Consider the following 15,872-nt stretch of genomic DNA (forward strand, 5'->3'; position numbering starts at 1 on the left):
TATGACCGTGGTTCGGATGACAGTGGTGATGAGAGGCGACGTGTGAATTCGGATCGCCGTGATGATCGGCGTTATGAACGTGATGGATCCCCTCATCGTAATGATGGGAGGGGGAGAGAGGATGACCGTGAGAGGGGGAGAGATGATCGTGTTTCCAACAGACGAAAAGATGAAAGAAGTTATTCCCCTGATATGAGAAAAAGAGAGGATCGTAACAGACTTTCTGACCGTAATTCACAACTTTTTGAACATGACACTAATCCGTTTCGTACTGGAGACGGATATGAACAAGATATTTTGATACCAAAGAAAACTGAGAGCATTTACCCTGATTTGTCTTGGTTGACGGAACGCAGGAAAAATGACTAGGAAATAGGTCAAGCTCCGGTACACAAGTGGGCTCACAGAGACAACAGACCCTATGTAGATATTGAGATTTTTTGGAAACATCGTAATATCCAAAGGGCCCGAGCATTAGTTGATACTGGGGCGGAGGCCACTTTAATTCATGGTAAGTCGAGGAAATTTCATGGACAGTCTTTCACGATTACTGGTTTGGGTGGTAAAGAAACACCCGCAGTTCAAACTGCACTCGAAATTAAAATTGGTAGGATTCCTCGTAGAGAATACTCTGTGTTGGTTGTACCACTTTTGGAATTTATAATTGGAATTGACATTTTGAAAGGAATGACTTTGCATTTGGATGATGGTTGTTATCAATTTGGAACTAGACAGTACATTTCGACCAGACCCGTACAGGTTGGCCGTTTACGAATGCCACCTATTAAAATCCCTTTGGCCACGAAGGTGATTTCTCAGAAGCAATATCGTATCCCAGGTGGTCATGAAGAGATTACTGCTACGATTCAGGATTTGGTTGACGCGGGAGTCATAACTCTGGTCACGTCTGCTTGGAATAATCCCGTTTGGCCCGTGCGCAAAAGTGACAATTCTTGGCGCATGACTGTTGATTATCGAGAATTGAATAAAAACACACCTAAATTGACTGTTGCAGTGCCTGACATTGTCACGCTAATTCAGAGAATTCAAAAGGATCCAGGTACGTGGTATGCTTCTATTGATATTGCTAATGCTTTCTTTTCAATACCGATTGCCCCCGAATGTCAGGAACAGTTCAGTTTTACATGGAATGGACGTCAGATGACGTTCCGAAGTCTTCCTCAAGGCTATGTACACAGTCCTACGATCTGTCACCGGCTGGTGGCAGAGCATTTGTCTGAAGTGCCCACGAATCCACGAGTTCAGGTCTGTCATTATATTGACGACATTTTGATTCAAGGTGAAACGCAAGACCAGGTACAATCCCATTTAGATCAGATCCTTGACTGTTTGCGAGCGAAAGGTTGGGAAATTATTCCTGACAAATTACAAACTCCATCCCAGAATGTGAAATTTTTAGGAATTAATTGGCATGAAGGTCACAGAGAAGTGATCCCACAGGTAAAGCGAAAAATACTTGATTTTGCAGTTCCTAGGAACAGGAAAGAGGCTCAATGCTTCATTGGTTTGTTTGGATTCTGGCGTCAGCATATTCCCCATCTAAGTCAGATTTTGGCTCCATTGTATTGAGTCACTCGTAAAAAGAATGCGTTTGAATGGGGTGAGTCTCAACAGACTGCTTTTAATTTGGCTAAAGAAGCTATTCAGTATGCCTTAGATTTGTGGCCCGTGAGTGAAGGTGCTGTGGATCTGAATGTGTCCGTGGAAGGCCTGTATGCCAATTGGAGCCTGTGGCAAAAGCAGGGCAGACAAAAAGTGCCATTAGGTTTTTGGACTAAAAAGTTACCTGAGGCTGGTGAGCGTTACTCACCCTTTGAGAAACAGTTACTTGCTTGTTATTGGGCTCTGGTGGATACCGAGCAACTGACCCTAGGCCATGCTGTGATTTTGAGGCCCGAAATTCCCATTATGCAGTGGGTTTTGAGTTCACCGAAGTCCCATCGAATTGGACATGCTCAGGAGGCTAGTGTGATTAAATGGAAATGGTACATTCAGGACAGGGCACGTGTGGGTCCGAAAGGTGTGGCGGTTTTACATGAGCGAGTGGCGCAGGCGCCCTCCAATGAGACTGAAAGTGAGTGTTCGGTTCCCGTGGTGCAAGAGTCTCCCGTTAAGTGGGGTAAATCATTTGATGATCTGTCCGTGGAGGATAGAAAACATGTGTGGTTTACGGATGGTTCAGCGAAGTTCATTGGTGACAAAAGGCATTGGAAAGCTGTTTCGTATAACCCGATCACGCAGAAATTATTGAGTACAACTGGAGATGGTAAGAGTAGTCAGTATGCTGAACTCTATGCAGTTTACCAAGTTTTGAAACAGGAACTACCTGGCACATGTCATATTTTCACTGATTCCTGGTCCACTGCGAATGGACTGGCGGTATGGTTACCAACATGGCATTCTCATAATTGGGAATTGCATTCAAAAGAATTGTGGGGAAAGGAATTGTGGCAAGAAATTTGGGAGCTGCTCCCGCAGAGTACTGTAACAATCTTTCACGTGGATGCTCACACTCCAATTGACTCCCTTGATAAATTTTTCCATAACATTGCAGATGAAAAATCTAAAATTGCTGAGGCAGTGGTGGACATGCAAGATTCTGATTTGGCGGGATTGGCGAAGTGGGCCCACCAGAAAGCAGGACATTTTGGAGAGAAAGCCACTAGCAGGTGGGCTGCCGATAGAGGAATTCATATTCCTTTTTCTTTAATCAAGGATGTCATTCTACATTGTCCCATTTGTCAGCATTCTAGGAAAAAGGAGGTGCCTCAGATTGTTCGAGGCCACTTGCATCGAGGTAAATTGCCCGCTCAAATTTGGCAGATTGACTATATCGGTCCGCTCCCTATGAGCAGAAATTGTCAATATATTTGTACAGTTGTTGACACTTATAGTGGCCTTTTGGTCGCTTTCCCTTGCAAGAACGCTACCCAAGTGAATACCATTAAAACCCTGGAGCTACTTATTCTATACTATGGTGTCCCATTCCAAATTCAATCAGATAACGCATCCCACTTTCGTGGAAGAATGGTGCAGGAATTCTGTGCGGAAAATAATATTGATTGGGTGTTTCACATTCCATATTACCCACAAGCTTCAGGTCTGATTGAGAGAATGAATGGTTTGTTGAAAGAACAGTTGCGCAAATTGACTGATGACCGATACAGCCAGTGGAGGGATGTTTTGTTTCAAGCTTTATTGATCCTGAATAATCGCCCTTTGTTACATGCTGAATCCCCTTTAATGCGTTTGTTTCCTCCAAATGTTGATGTGAAGCCTAATTCTTTATCAAACACTATCATGTATTGGGAAATTACCCCCGGTGCTTTGGCTCCATGTAGAGCGACCCCAGGCTCCGCAGGCCTCGACCTGCATGCTTTAAATGATGCAAAATTTTCAGGAAAAGATCGAATCATTGTTGAAACTGGCATTGGTGTCTGTATACCTGCCGGTAGTTTTGGATTAATTGCCCCTAGATCTGGCCTGGCCCTGAAAGGCGTACAGGTGCTCGGAGGAGTGATTGACAGTGATTATCAGGGAGAGATTAAGGTTCTCCTGCTTAATAGCAGTGAGACTGATTTGTTCATTAAAAAGTCTGACCGTGTTGCTCAGTTACTGATTATGCCTGTCTTCAGTGGTGAGATCAAAAAAGGCTCTGCCCCAACGTTGCTAACTGTGCGAGGACAAAAAGGCTTCGGATCATCTGATCTTCCTGGAGCTAAGATATGGGTGCAATCGCCTAAAAATCCTCCTGAACAGGCTGATATTATTGCGACCGGTCATGACAACACCGTTTTGGTGATGAAGCCAGGGAAAGATGGCTGGGAAGCTGTCCCAGCTGATAAATGTTACTTACGAGAATGATTAAGGCCTGTGTTTCTATTCTTTCAGATCATTCTCTGGACTGCTGCTGCAGGATGTGTCGGCGCTGGACTCCTTTTGGCCTGCTACGCCGGGAGAGGAGAGGATCCACCGACGCCGGTTGATGGGATAATCCGAGCTCCGCGGTCCGCGTGGACCTCCTCTTCCAACTTCTGGATTACACTCGCAAAGCGGGTGACGAACTCTCCGCATTTCTGTCTTACCCCAATGAAATCTGTCACTGACATTTTAGCGACCTGTTTGGTTGCCGTCCCTGCATCTACCGAGACTTTGCGACATATTTTTAATATCTCGAATGCCCGACCCAACGTTATTCTGGGCGACTTTGCGGCCCACGAATTTTGTCCCTCATGTACTGTTCTTCCAGACCTTGATATCGCTATTAATTCCCGAATTACTACTTTTAATATTACCCCTGGAGACCTATGTTTTATAATGACATGTGACCCTAAGGCTATCACCGAATGCTTAAGATTAAAGATACAGGCTGCTACTTCTTTTTCAGCTCATCGACGATTGCTGTGTTTAAAGAGACTTCCGAATTCGTGTCTTTCTGTAAAAAACAATATGACTTGTCAACGTTTATTAGTAGCCCCTAGTTATTATCGTTCAATGTTATTGCCAGCTGGATGGCTGTTCTCCTGCGGGAATTCATCTTGGCCCTATATTCCTGCGAATATTTCTGGTGGCCCATGTGCCATCACTAGATTGAGCCTATTAATGTTTTCCTCACATCCTAATTCACATTCCCGTATTGTACGTGATTCAATGTCATTACATGAGGATTGCGATTCCTCTGTCCACCTCTATTCTAAATCAGAATACCTTGGTTTAGCTTTTTCTATTATTGGAGTGCCTGCATTGGCCGTTTATAATGCCAAGACGATCGGCAAGATGGCCTGTTGGATGGTTAAGTCCATCAATCAGACGTCTACTGTTTTATCTGATCTTTTATTAGATGCCCAAGGCGAACGTAGAGCTATTTTACAAAATCGCGCTGCTATTGATTACCTTTTGTTAAAACATGGACATGAATGTTCTGATTTTGAAGGCCTATGCTGTTTTATTTGTCTGACCATTCTAAATCAATCCAATCCCATATTGACAAACTCCACGACTTGACTGCAGAAATTAGACAACACATAGATCAGGGTTTCTTTGACTGGCTTTTTAATTGGCTGTCTGACTTACATTATTTACGACAGATTTTAGGGGGAGTTATTGTTGCTATTTGTGTCCTGATAGCTATTTGTTGCTTTATTCAGTGCATTCCTTCCCTGCTCCAATTTTTTAGACTTCGTAAGAGACATAGATCAGTTAATTTTGTTTCCTATTATTCTTCTACTGATGTAAGTTCTATATAGTTTGTGGTTAATAGACTGGAGTCAAGGGGTGTAATGTAATGGCTGCCCTTTTGGCTCCTTTAAGGGGAAGAATGATGGAGAGTGACTCCAGCCTATCACCCCCATAGCATAGGGATTAGGACTATAGACAGGGCCCCTGCCTTCCATATATTAGAGCATTTTCGTGTCATTTTCCTTAGTGTAGGGCTTATGAATTTAAGTTAGGGGTTAGATATATAAGTATTAGTCATGATTTGCCCATTTGCTAACATGTTAGGATATTTTCCATGGAGTTACGCATATTGTGGGCCCTGTAGGCCTTAAACGAGACAGACTCCATTTTGCTTTCTGCCCGGTAGCTCGAGAAGGCTTTCTAGGTGAAGTGTAATGTTTTAGTTTCAAGCTGTTGTTCGCTTGGAGAGAACCGGCTCAGGCTGGCCCTTATCGAAGGAATGTATTTTTCTCCACACCGAAGACACAACTTCAGGCCGGCCGGCTGGGAACGTGTCCTTGGTGCGGGGAGGTACAAGAATTTGGTGGGCGGCAGGTTACTGGCCGTAGCTTTCCATGAAGGAACGGGCTTTGATATTAGCGAAGGTGTTAGTCAGTTTGTCAGTTAGTCCGTAGGCGGCATCTAGCCGTTAGCATCTCTGCCATTAATTATCTCATGGCGGACAGTCGCCATCTTTGAAGTCCGAGAAAGATTTAAGACCGAAACTCTCTGAGAAAGACTGAAGGAGAATTAGCGCGGAGCGCACTGATACAGAGAGAGAGAGAGACGGTAGCTTATAACCAGCAAGGTTCCGGTGCCCTGGAGGGAAGCAGACGAGGTTGAGCCTAGCGGTGCAGACGTGTACTTGTGACGGCTGGGGTGTGACTGCAAGGCGAGCCAGGACACAGAGACGAGAAGGGAACCTAGATGACTGCCGAGTCCAGACTTCATATTAACCAGGTGACCTCCGTCTTTTTCCCAATTAGCACGCGTTCTAATCTTTACCTTTTCTTTGCAGAAATTATGTTGCATAGTAATGTGATTTGCATTTATTGTCAATAAATATCCTAATTCTTGTAGAATTACAGTGTGCCTCGTGTTCCTGTTCAATCTCGGTAAATGCATCTCCTAGTTGAGAGTTGTTTATGTGAACGGATGTGAAATCCCGATCAGGTAAATGGTGATCGAACAAAGAGGGAGTGAGTGGACCTTTGATGCCAAGAATAGGAGGTACATCATATAATTTGGGAACCGTATTAAAAGTCATTATTATAGTTTTATCCCGAGTAGATAACTGAGACATTGTCCTGATGACTGTTCATAGGAATGTGGTCGTCGTTGATATGCGGCGTTAGTGAGAACGCTGGGTAGGAGACCAGCGTGTATACCCACAAGATTGTGGCTTGAATAAGTGAGAGCGTCAGGGGGGAGACTGGCGTGGAGGTTTGCCGGATTGCGAACCGTTTGGAAAAGGGAGCATTGGGTTCTGCAGGTCCATGTGTAGACGCACCGGATTGTGTGTCAGATCTGCCCTAGGGTAGACCGGTCTGGGTCGGGGTGGCCGCGAGACCAACTGATGTGAAATTATAGTTTTAAGATATTGTAGAAAATCTATGCATGTGTATTGTTATTCCCCATCCTTAGGTGCGACCTGTATATATATCTGTATATCTATCCATTGTGAATACATTCTAAGGAGGGAAGGTGAGTACGTTTTGGCTGGGTCATAGGGGCCCCTGGGGGCTGATCCCATCTAAGCGGAAAATCCAGCCATTACACTTGGCTAAAGGACATTTTAATTTCCTGGTGGTGTTTCTCTGTACCTATTGCTAACCTGTTAAACGTATTCATACTGTATATAAGATGGCTGCAAAAGGGATCCCTAAAACTATTATTTCGCAAGGAGGATCCCTTAAGGGGACTTTGGATCATTTTTTAATGCGGGCAACAACAGCCGTAGAACGCGAAATTTTGAGGGCTGAGCGTCGCTTATCCTTAGAAACGATATGTAATAAACGCTCTTCCCTGGGTCTAACTGATTCATCTCGAACCCCACCAACATCAGGGGTTGTAAATGACCCAAGCAACATTACTGGTACCCCGGTAGAGTTGGACTGCGGATCTATTAGGGTGGCAAGCTGCGATTTGACCATGGGAAATCTAAGTATTGAGCCCTGTATGCAAATTATATCGGATGACAGTCTTCTAGGCTCTCCACCTATTCCAATAGTTAGAGATAATTTGCAATCTATTGCACCTGGATAGGGCCCATCCTCTAAAAGGAAGCGGTGGGGAGCTAAGCATAGGGGGAGATTTAGCGAAATCAGCAAAACTACATATAAGTCCCCCGAAGGCTAGCAGCTGTGCCCCCAGAAATATGAAGGATTACCTAGGACCACAAACCCTACCCTCAGATCTACTGATACAAATCAAACTACTATGAATCCCTGATCTAACCGCTAGTCGAAAGAGTCAAGAGAATAGGGGAGAAGGTGGGGACCATAGAGGAGGTAATAAAGTCAAATGCTGTACTTATTAAGAAATTGGCGGATAACCGCAAACCCAGAACTCTACTCAAACTAACCTGGGTAAAACAAACGGGGCGGTGAAAACTATTATTCCAAGTCAACTGGCCCCGCTGACAGCACCATTTCCTAATGCGCAGGATCCAACACTAACCCCTAGACCTACCCTACCAAATACTCCTGCAATTAAAGAAGGGCAGATTAATAAACCGATAACCTCAGACAGGCAAGGCACTAACCTGGGTAGATTAAATAGAACTACCACTCGTATTGATTTACCACCAGAGGCGGCACCCTTCGTGAGCGTCCTGTCAGGGGTGCCTGAGCTTGCAATTGGGAAAATTGAAGGGTATCAGGAATTAAAAAATAAAGTAGCCTTTTGGCTAAGTAAAAATAGACCGCTTCCATCTAACATTGACGGGAAAATTCTACACGTCATAAGGGTGGGGTGGTTAATACATATGACTAAGGATATAGAGGGAGATCTGGTTATAGTGAATTTCAGGGTCAAACGTTTGATTCCCTACCTCCAAAGTTGGCAACCCCAAATAGGAGATGGAGAAATAGTCACGTGGGAACTAGGCCATTTCTATCCCAGACCACCACACATGACCTTTGAAAGAAGCCAAACAGGAAACACCTATTTTGGGAGTACTGTAGGTCCTGGTTTAAATGGTTATAATATTCCAACATTTAACCGGTTTGATCTACTTTCAAACCTAGAAGCGTTCGATTGACTTACTAGCGATACCCCCAGCCTCAATGTAAAACCCATTCCACAAGATAGTGTGATAGACAAGATGAATATGGAAGTATTTATGCCCTGCGAGGGGATGGCTGATTCAAACTACTTAGACCTTGTCTCCCCAGAGAGAGGCACCTCCCAAGAGGGGGTACTAACCAAGTCCATATTTGAAACCGAAATAGCTAAGGTAGGAGACTGTGGAACATCTAGAGGTCCAGTTGTAACGGGCGATATGGCGAGGGTTGGGTCCCCAGTTGTGGGTACTGTGCCTAGGAATTCTATTAGTACCATTGCAAAGAAGGAAACATGTTGCCTCATTTTTTGGAACGTGGCAGGACTAAAATCCAAAATAAATAATACTATATGGGGAATCATTGTAAATAGGTATGATATCATGGGTCTACAGGAAACATGGTTAATAGAGCCCATACATATTTGCGGATATAAAACCTTGTTTACACCAGCAGTGGGGGGGGATCACATGGCAGGGCTAGGGGTGGTCTGTCTATGTACCTGTCCAACCAGCTCAAATATGAGAAAGTACAATTACTATCCCATATTAGCTACTATCAGCTGGTGAAGATAGATATTAACAAGGCTGCCAGTGTTATTATCATAAATTTTTACAACAACATCCCGATTATCGATATTGTTTCGACTATAAAAATGTTGGGTGTTGATTTAAAACATGAAATGGACACAAACATAAAAGAAGTATTGGTTATTTGAGGGGGGGATTTTAATTGTGCTCTTTGTAAACGGGGACGACAAGGCATTTGTGGTCTTATGCTGGACCAGGACACTAGCCTTACACATTTTGAGCAAACCACATGTGGGGACTTGCTAAATGAAATATTGTTCTCTTGCCATCTGGGGTATGTGAATGAAATTGGTTAAACAGGATCCTCCTTTGTCCCGACCTTTATTGGTAGGTGAGCGTCCACCACAATTGATTTTATTTTATTCCCCACTAGGTATGGACACCAGATTAAAATATCTAAGGCCCTTAATGTTGTGCTGAGCGATCAACGACCGTTAACTATGGAGATCAAAAACCCATTTCGGGATTTGGATAGGGAACAGTCAATTAGGCAGTTAGTTCCAGACGTGATACTTGGAAGGCAAAACGGTTACTCTCTTAAATGGAGTTAACTGGCCCCAGAGAAATTTTTGCATAAATTAGTGACTAAATGTTCAGAAAGTTTTATGATTTGTCTGGATGAGCACGCAGACAGTCGGTGTATAATTAAACATTTTCATTTTATTGCATCCTCTATCAAGGATAATTTGTGGGTTGAATCAAAGAATTGGGGGAAAACTAATAGGAGATGGTTTGATTCAGCATGCACAAAGGCACTTTCTGATCTTAAAAATGCCCTACATGGGAATCCTCGTGACCTTTTATTGGTTAGAGGGTTGAGGAAAACCTATAATGAGACATTGAAAAAACGGAAAGTTGCAATAAAAAGGGATGCCTGGGAATCCCTTCGTGAGGCTTCGCTTTCTAGAGATCCAACCGCCTTCTGGAAAGCGGTAAATGCCCCCTTTCTCTATGACGATACAAAAGCACGCATAGAAATAGTGATCACTGAGGATGAATGGGTAACTCATTTCTCCAAGTTGTATAGCCCTACACAAGGGGCATATCAATTGTTACCTGATATATCTGGGGAAGAAAGGGTTAAGGACACGAAATTGGTTGTAATCCTGAAAGAAGTTATGGCGAGCCTTAGAACAACCAAGGGCGGAAAAGCTGCAGGCCCGGATGGCATCCCAGCGGATTTATTTAAACACAATATTGAGCTTTGGGGGCCTATGTTAGTACAACTTTTTAATGCTGCCTTTGCGAGGGGTCTAAATGCCTCATGGTTCACTTTGGTAATTGTGCCAATATTTAAGAAGGGAGATAGGCAAAATTGCACATGCTACCGACCCATTTCCCTTTAGATTCATCCATAAAGATCCTTGGGGGACTCATTTTAGGGAGACTTCAAAGCTGGGCAGAGGATAATGGGATAATCAGTGACCTGCAATACGGCTTCCAGAAGGGAGTTGGAACAGTAGATCAGGGCCTAAACCTATTTATTATGCACCAAAAATACACCAGGGCAAAGGAGGAACGTATATATTTGACATTTGTTGACCTAACGTCCGCATTCGATTGCGTCTCCCACAGCAAACTTTGGGCAAAATTAAAAAGTTTAGGGGTGGCAGAAACTATCATTTGTTTCCTAAGGGAACTATATTCAGGTGCCACAGCAGTTGTCCGTTACGGGAAGGATGGAGAATGCGCTAGATCCTTTGGGATAGGCCGCGGGGTACGCCAGGGGTGCGTTCTGGCCCCCTTTTTATTCTTAGTCTACATTAATGGCCTTGAAAGAATTGTGCTTCAAGAGTGCAGGGATATGCCCATGGTAGGTAAAAGATCAATCCCTGCACTCTTGTATGCAGATGACGCAGTCATAATGGCACGGACGCACCTTGCCCTACAGGGCATGATAATATCCTTTATTAACTTTATGCTAAATTTGGATCTAAAAATTAACTGTACAAAAACGTTCTCCATGAACTGTGGCACAGGTAGTAGTAGACGGAGAAAAACCATGTATATAAATGATAGTCCCTTGGATTCCACCCCTACCTTCCCTTATTTAGGCATCCTGTTCCAGGAGTCTGGTACATGGGCAAGTGCTGTAAAAGTAAGAAGCCTTTTGTTTTCCAAATCAATAATGGCCTTAAAAAACTTTATTTAAAAAATGGGGAAAAAAACTATCAGGGAAATTTTAACAATTTTTAATGCGACCTGTGGTATATCAGTTGCTCTTTACGGCTCAGGACTCTGGGGATATGCCAACTCAAAATCCATCCAAATAGTGGAAAATATGTTTCTGAGGCACATCTTAGCTGTACCTGAGAGTGTCTCGACTTATATTTGCCACACGGAACTTGGCCAGCCACACATTGAAGATAGTCAAGTCAAGTCAAATAATTTATATAGCGCGCTACATACCCAGAGGGTCTCAAGGCGCTTGAAGAAGGGTGGGGGATTACTTGTCGAATATCCATGTTTTAAGTTGCTTTCTGAATGCTAGGTGGTTTTGAGTGAGGCGAAGGTGAGTGGGAAGTGAATTCCAGGTTTTAGCCGCTAGGTAGGAGAAGGATCTTCCTCCCATGGTAGTTTTGTTGATGCAAGGTACAGCAGCAAGGGCTTGGTTGGAAGAGCGTAGCTGGCGGGAGGGGGTGTAGAAGGAAAGTAGTGTGCAATCAAAATCCAGCCTATACTTCTCTGGCATAGGGTTTGGACAACCAATGAGTGTGTATTGAATCGCGCTATTTTGACGGACTTTCTAAACTTAGAACATGTGAGTAAATCAAATGGCTTGTCTATGTTAAACGTTTCCTTGTTGAAATTGACTGCCGAAATTATTATGATGATCCTCTCACAATGGATAATATCCCGAGGAAGATATTGAAAAAACAATGTATGGAGTATCTTTAAGAGAAAAGAGCTAATGAGGACGTGAAGAAAAAGACTATGTTCACACCAATTGATATTCACTCCGGACAAACTACAGCCATATTTAACCTTATATATGACCAACTATGAGAGGTTTGTCCTGACACGTTTCAGGTTAAATATTCTTTTTAGACTTTTGAGTTTCCCTGTTATGAACATCTGGTCCCATGATTTAGTTGAGTGTCCATGTGATGACTCTTCAGCCCTATCGGACATTCATATTTTATTTTTCTGTAAATTTTATATACTGCCTCGTAGGAAATTGATTATCCCAATTTTAAAGGAAATGAATTTAAATCGATGCCGCCCAGCATTCCTAGAATTGCAGAGAATGGACACAGTATTAACTGTTGCATCGATTTTCTATATTTTAAAAAAAAGTTTTTATACCACGAAAATCAATCTGTATGGATGAATTTTAATAGCTTTTTAAGTACAAAATTGCCTTTTTATGATGTATTATGTATGATACTTCTTTGTAATTAATTTTTATGTTGTGTACTTTTATGGTTATTGCTGATTTAACCGAATAAAGTAATAACATTTAAATTGAAATTATGTAACTGCACAAACCGGACTTGATGTGCATTATTGGGTTTAACAAATTGCTCAGTTGGCAAATATGGAATATTTGTTAAAAAGAACAGAGTGAAGTGCAGCCAAACATGACCGTGTTTGAATGATTTCTTCACTTGTTTTACTTATGCTCTATGGTTATCAATCCTTTGTGATTACTGATTGCTAATGCCTCTTTCCTTGTTCCCTTAATAAATTAATTATTCTGATACAGACTGATGTTATGTCAAACATTTTTCAACTCTGTCTTAGAATAAGGAAGGTTGTGAAATATGGAATTCATTTTATAACTTGACAATGTTGGTATGACATGTTCAGAACAAAACACATGAAAATAAATAACTTAAAAGCTCCAGATTAAGTTTGTTGAAAAGATTAGTATTTAATTAGTAAAAGATAAATACATTAAGGTAACCTGCTTGGGGCAGCTAAAAAAAAAAGAAAACATTGGGATGGCTTTTAAAGCAAAGTCAGTCTTGTCTTTGGGGAAACAAATTAAACACAACAATGCAGTGACTGTGGCTCACAAAATCACGCCCATGGGTAGGCCTTGCATGAATGTTTGACACTGAAATAAAATATATTTCATGATGGGCATCACTTTAAACCAGTAGTTTCGCAGCAAATGTTCTTGCTTAAAAAGTAGTCCATGGAAAAAACAGATCCTTTTAGATCCTAAAGACTAGTTCTATGATTTGCCTTGCGTTCCAGAAGTCCCCCAATTTTCAAGGAACTATTTTACCCTAGGTCACTGGTTAAAGTTGTGAAAAGGGCTTCTCACAAACTACATTCAAGCCATGACCATAGGTTTCTGAGGAGTTGTAGCGTTACCGTAACAATCGCCAAACAAAAAGAACGGGGGAGCAATCTTAAATGGCATGACCAGAAGAAAAACTAGCTTCAGGCTAATCTGGCTCTAATTCCTCTGGACAGTCTCACTCAACTTGGAAATGGATGACTTGAGACAGGAGGAGTGTGATTTGTTAGTGGTGATAGAGACAATACACTGTTGCCATTCTGCCCATCATGGAAAGATTAAGAATGGACACACCAGCCGAGGGGGTGGGGTGCTCTAATCCATCACCAGCTACTAATGTGTTCAGCGATGCGGGGCTCAAAGCGTAAGTCAGATAAAGACTGTATGTATCTCCCCATGTCCCAACTCCTTGTTCATTAGCACTTTAATTTACTGTAAACCAGACTTTAACCTGGCCTCATTGAGGAACTCTGACTTGTTTCTGTCACCTCAGGCCTTGTCCATGAAAGATCCTAGTTATTGTAAATTTAACTTCTGGATGGACATCCTGAGTACTAAACAGCTGTAAAGTGTTGGAGCACCCAAACTCTCCCAAAGGACTTCTGCACCCACCCTTTCAGCAGGCCATGCACTGGGTCTAGTCTTCACCCTGGCACGCCAACATCCCACTTGACTGTTAGACCCTTTTCCTTCTCAGATCACAGCCTTATCACTTTGAGTATTGTACCTGAAGGTAACCACTCAAGTGACAATATTAAACCAGACCATCCAAATGATCTGTCTCTACAGAAGAAAGCCGGTCGAGGTTCCACAAAGCGTTCATCACTCGTGATGACCCATTATCTATGTCTGAAAATAACCCAGAGGTTCGTCTTAAGCTAGACCACCCCAAAAAATACAGACCTATGCATATAGTGGCTTATTCTCAACTTAAGTTCAGCTGAAAAGAATACCAACTATTAGCCAACCGGGAACTGGTTGATATTAAAAGACAGAGTAAAAAACTAAAACGACTGTGGAGAAAAACTATTATCTGGCACCAAATTGTGTGTCATTCGCATGAGAAAATACCATAGGGCAATCCAGAAGGGATAGAAAGACCACTTTGCAGCCATACTCTATCAGACCACAAACTAAACTTGAATTTTGCAAGGTTTTTCCAGAAGTTATGTATTTGGAGATGTTAAAAAATTGCTCCTCCTGTCTGATGACACTGAGAGAACCAGGAGTTATTTATTTGGAGAACAAGACCCTACAGACCTGGCTGGAGGTGCAGGAGAAAGCAGTGTCCCCCACCTTACAGTCTGAGGGAGCTCCACAGAAAGGTTTTTTAATGCTTTCTGCAGTTATAAACCCTGAAAAAATGTCTTAATCGGCTGAGTAACCTTAACTGTTCTAGACAAGTACAATAAACAACAATTTCGCTACACTTAGAACCAGAGTTTTGAAAAAAGGCATGCAGCACCCAGAGAGGCTGTGCTGTGTTGCGTAACAGCATTGGAGCAGGAGAGCGCCATAGCTACAGAGATATGGCTCTCTCCTCCATAGTGCCGGCTCTGATTTCAGCTGCCGGGCACCATGCACCTAACTTAGAGCCATAGCGCTAGGGTATGTGCGTAAGTCTAGCATAGGCTTTGTTCAGAAATGGTACCCTTCCTGTACAACATACCATGCCTAAACAAGTATAAAAGCTTTCCGCACTTTGTATGTGTGCTTCACAGTGCAGTACGCATGCAAAGTCTGAAAAGAAAGGAGAAATAAAAACATGCTTTGAAGTGGCTTAACTTTTGGCGCTAAACCCAGTCTACAATTCTTTGTAGATAGGGTTTTGTGTCAAGACATGGGTGCTTGCATGGGAACGCCCAGGTGCCACCCATTGAACCCCACTTGGCGCTAAGTAGCGCAAAGCAATGCTTTGCGCTACTTTTCGGTACTTTCTATTGGTAAATGTTTGCGCCTGGTAGTAAATTCAGTGTTGTACGCAGTATCAATGGGAATTTTTTTTATATGGATGTGGACAATCCGATCTAAGCTTCTTTTAGTGCATTCATTAATTAAGGTTTCTGTCGCCAATAATAATATGAAATGTGTTAATGCAGGGATTTTTAAAAAACTTTTTAAAAACTTTTTAACATCTTACATTATTAATTTTACTTGACAACATTGAGTATATGCTTTTTAACGTGTTTGATTAACTTTTCTATCTATATTTTATTGTATTGATCTTATAGAATTTGTGACATGTTTTTATGTGAACTGCTTTAATGACATTTTTTGTCGAATAAAGCTCTAGTTGACGGACTGTAAATTCCTCAAAAAACATTTTGTGCTGTTTAGCGTCTCTTTTGTGACGCTAACCCAGCACAAAATGTTTGAAAATCTACCCCGGAGTCTGGTGACAACAAACATCTTAAACACAAATCTAAAATAAGGAGTGTCCTTGAGTGGTTGAAACTCTGCAATAATCGCTTGGGATTGAAAGAAAACGTTAGAACCAGCAAATAACTGGTTTGC

The sequence above is a fragment of the Lissotriton vulgaris genome, chromosome 10 (genome assembly GCF_964263255.1).
Source record: "Lissotriton vulgaris chromosome 10, aLisVul1.2, whole genome shotgun sequence".
Taxonomy (NCBI): Eukaryota; Metazoa; Chordata; class Amphibia; order Caudata; family Salamandridae; genus Lissotriton; species Lissotriton vulgaris.